Genomic DNA, 4956 nt, shown 5'->3' with positions numbered 1-4956 from the left:
TCCCACTGGCAGACTAATGAACCGTTTTCCCAATAACACAGATGAATTGGTCATGAGCCGCCCACTTCATGCTGAGTACTTTTTGCAGGAGTTTGAAGTGTTCTTAATTCCAGTCATAACAACTCATGTTTTTCCTTTTCTACACATCAAAGTTGCTATCGGCTATGATTTTGGTTTTGTTTTAAAGTAAGCTGATATACATTTCTCTCAAGATATTTTAAGTGACTTGAATTACCCTTTGTTGGAACAACAAAAACTTACACTGTACACTGTCTTACTTTATTCAGAAACTTCAGATCTGCACATTCATTTGTAAATACTAAGTTAGAAGCTGAAAACTGTGGAGCCAAGACTCTTAAATAGCAAGCACATCCAGCCCTCAATTGTTGTTTTAAATAAAGGGCTCCATTTAGTCTTTGGTTAAATCATTTTTTCTTAATGTAGCCAAATCTCTTCACCCTTGTAGAAAGTGATGACAAAGATACATGTCAGCTGCCTGTTCACTCAGAGTCTCACAGCTAGCAACAAAGACCCATAAACACACTACATTAGCAGAAGTAGCAACAGAGAGAGCAATCCACAGCGCAAAAATACAGCAAATTCAAAGATACCACCTCACATTCAGCCACAACTTCAAAAAGTTCCAAAAGAATTCAGGTGTTTTTTCTGATTTTTTGTTTTGTTTTTTTGTTGTTTCTTTGTTTTGGTTTTGTTTTTTGTTTTGAAAGGCAGATGCTTGATTAGGTATTGCTATTTCTCAGCCTCCTCTCCCGTTCTGACAATAACATTTATAGCATTACAATTATTTTTCTGGTATGTATTGCCATACTTCAATGTTCGTATTCCATCGCTAACCGAAGAACACAAAATAATGTAAGAGATTCCACAGGGTGAGGATCTTGCATAATCTCATTAGTAATGCATTATGCAAACTGAAACACAACAGGAGATTCTGAGTACTTTATTAGTATTTTTCTATGCTAAAACCTTCAGGGAGGAGATGAAGAACTAGACATAAAAATGTCAGGTAATAGAAGTATGTACAGGAGTTGCCACAATATAACTGACAAGTGACTTGAGAGAAATGGAAGGGAACACAAAAGTAGTAGCCACTCCTCTAAAGAAGAGATTGCATTGTAAGATAATCATAATAAAATGCTGATATGCAATAAGCATTTTTCTCAGACTAGCTTCCTTCACCTCAGTCTATTACTCCTTAAAATTTCAACATATCAAAAAGTAGCATAAAAGAATAAACACGGTAGTAGCATCACTACAGGACTGTCAGAGTAAGTTCAGTAAATATACTACTTACTGCACTTCATTAGCTACACAATATCTCCTTTTAGTAAAAAGAGATGCCAGCAAAACAAAGGACTTCACATCAAACTGTGAAAGTTATTTTTCTAGCTACTGCAGCTTGGCAGTCACCACAGGCAGTTATAATAGCTTGGAAATTGCCTTAGGGTCTATCATTGAATTCTGTTGTTGATGAGCTTTATATTGCTTCATTCTTAAGCAGCCTTTTACTTTGATTAGTCACTTTTCCTTACCCCAACAGAGCTGCTATTATAGATAAAAATGAACAAAAGTGATCTTCCAATAATTACACCTGATATTTTTCCTGGTTAAATTATAGCTGAGTGGACCTCATCAGGTGTGTGTAAGAATAGGAACTGAATCATGCAAGATTTTACTTCAATCAAACAATGGAATATGGCCTGGCAAGAGATACCTGTCCATGCAACAAACAGCTTATACAAATAAGTTAAACTATGTTAAAATGTAAGAGTGTCATTAAAGACATAGTGCATAATACACTTTTCCCCTCTTCTGGGAAATATTCCTGATATTCCAAAATGTTCAGAGAAATTATATTTAAAGAATAAATTATATTTAAAGATTGTCAAAACAAAGAAAACAAGCATATGGATTCTCACAAGCTTAAATATCAAATGCCATGCTCAAGAAACAATCAGTTTCAGAAAGGCAAGTTCTGGTAAGATCCAACAAACACGGAAGTCTGCATTTGTTTGTTTTCTTGTTCCACATAACATCATATTTCTCAATGACCTACAGTTATAGATACAGTTATCTAGAAATTATTCTTTTATTCTCTAAGGAACCACAGTACATAATGCAGGGCAGTAATAAGGCATACTACAACAACTGTAAAAATGTTACCTGAAGGAAAAAGACCACAGCACTGCAACTAGTACAATTCTTGTACATTAATGAATGATACTGAGAAACAGAGATAACTAATGTACATGAAACAGTACGTAAATATGGCAGCATTAGTATAGGATCTCAGTGCACATAATCAGATCTGGTATCATGATGCAACATTTCATTATGCCATGTATAGGATAGCAATCTATAGGATGGGAGATCTAGAAGTTTTGTCTTTAATTTTCCACAAATTGGAAATAATGTTGACTACTCAGCAAGTAATGAAAATGTTATCCTAGCACATTGATATATGCTCATCCATTTAAAGCTGAACAAACATCACAGCTTAAATCAGATTTTATAATCTTTAATTGGTTAAAAAACATTTAAGGAGTTGTGAATTTTCATGGGCACTTCTGAACTGACAATGCTGAAACTACCTAATCTAACAAACTATTGACAATTGCTGTACATTAACTTTACTTTGTAGGTGAAATAACTGTGTCAGCTGCACTTATATTAAAACTACTTTCTTAAAAATTACAAACTTTCTGAGCAGCTTTCAGCAACATTTCAAATATCACCCTTATTTATAATCCCATTTTAACTTCAAGGAGCACTCTTTAATGTATTCAGTGTACTACCTGAAAGCAGAAAATAAGCTGTATGAACAAATTTCACATGCCATAACACAGTACTTTTTTCTCATACACGTGGCCTCATGACACAATCTTGCACTCAGGCCAGTTACATTTTGTTTTATCTGTAAGAAGGATAAAAGTATAGACATTAAATCAAAGGACTGCCAGTATAGACCTCTGCTCCTATGTGATGTATCTACTGTGATAACTAATAAAAACATCATTTCATGTTACATTTTCTGCAAGCAAGTCTTCACTAAACACAGCACTCTTTTGACAAGTAGAACTGACTGCTGATATGATCCTGGTGGGCTGCTCTGAGATCTGTACAGTTTGTTCTTACATTGTTCTTAATGTTGTTGTTTTCTTGTTGCAAACTCATACTCCTCAAGAACCATTCAGTTCAATAAGGTAGTAGTTTTTATGATCACCAACTCATGTTTTTCCCAAAGGAATAATTATAAAAAAGTATTAGTGTACACTTTAATTCCCATTACTGTTATAGAAGCTCAAATTCCCATGATATAAGCCTATTTTTTTTCCAGTACTACTTCAGCCAAGATCCAAACTTCATTATACAGCTTTAAGGTAAAGACTGTAAGCTGTAAACAATCAAAGCAAAAATATGGCTGGGAAAAGGAAGTACTAGCACTCATAAGAGCTGGAAAACAGAAACAGACCTAGTGACTTTGTCAGGAATACACCTCAAATTGATACAATCTGAACCAAAGCTGGAAACTAAATGCAAATCTCATAATTTGCCTTGGCATCCACAATGAAAAAGATTTTGATAACTGTGTATAACAAAAGCTATTTCAAAATACATTAAATAACATTTTTTAATAGTAGAAATACTATTATTATCATTTAACTATGGATAGGTGGACCAGTTTCAAGAAATCTCCCTCCTTGAATAAATATGTCACCATGTACCAAAACACACTGAGATAATTAGCTGTTATTTTAAGCTGAGCTCTTAAGCGTTTTCCAACATGCATTTTCTCCTCATTACAACAGATGATGATCACTCTTCCTTTGCACTAGACTGACTGAAATGTTAAACACGCAACCTCCAGCCTTCCATTTAAATGATTTCAATGTGTGTACAAATGTTCATGTGCTTATATTCAGAACTGAGAGTAATGGCATCTAAACACAGAACAAATGAATGAATGCCAGGTCTTTTTTATACCCTCCTTAAAGTCTTACCTACTAAGTGGTAAGGTAGTACCTGCCAGTACCCACTTCATTTTCACTGACCATCACTGTCATCTTTCATATTGCTATGTATGCCTGGAATACCTTGTTCACTTTGTTGTCAAAGTTATTGTTGCCTGTATTATAACCCTTATAAACCTACCCTCATAATATACTATCCTTCTAGCAGAAACATTAATCAGACAGGTAAATGCAGCCACTCTCGGAAGTGAGGCAAGGATTAATTAGCTAAGATTGCTTGCAGGAAGCTAACACACTTTAGAAAAATATAGCTATTTCTTTAGAATAGTAATGATTTCCTAAGTTTAATAGCTAGACATTGGGAAACCAGCTTATTTTTCCTGTTAAGATTCCATAAATACTCAAGCACAGAAAAATTTGAAATAGAATGGAACTACAAAAATACTGAACTAAAATGCATAGTGTAGATTTAATCACTCCAACAAATATTTAAAGGTAACTGTTAGTAATTCAGCCTTATTATCTTGCATTTTTACCTTTTTAAAGTCTATTGCTACATCCTTCAATACAATTTAATTCCTTCAGGTAACTGTAGAGCTGATCAGATCTGGCAAGTACTTGAAAGAATATTGTTTGATTTTTATTTTTTAATGTCTTTTTAGGTTTTCAGTCAGCTTATTTTCTGATTAAAAGTACTAAACTGAATTGGAATGCTCTACTTCATGGGCTCTATTTTTATCCATATTAGCTTTGTAAGGAGATTGATGGAGAAACAGTCATGTTTTTACTTAAACCATTTCCTACTAACTTGCTGGAAGCTGAGTTTGGCAACACATTGTTTCAAATCAAATACTAAATGAATATTGCTTACAATCCCACTCTGTAATCAGACTGAAAGGTGTTACTGTAGTGTTGCAATACCTGTCATATCTCATGTGTAACACTGTTCTTAAACTTCCCTGTG

The sequence above is a fragment of the Excalfactoria chinensis genome, chromosome 11, assembly GCF_039878825.1.
Source record: "Excalfactoria chinensis isolate bCotChi1 chromosome 11, bCotChi1.hap2, whole genome shotgun sequence".
NCBI classification, from domain to species: Eukaryota; Metazoa; Chordata; class Aves; order Galliformes; family Phasianidae; genus Excalfactoria; species Excalfactoria chinensis.
The sequence above is the reverse complement of the archived record's forward strand: the minus strand, read 5'-3'. Positions refer to the sequence as shown.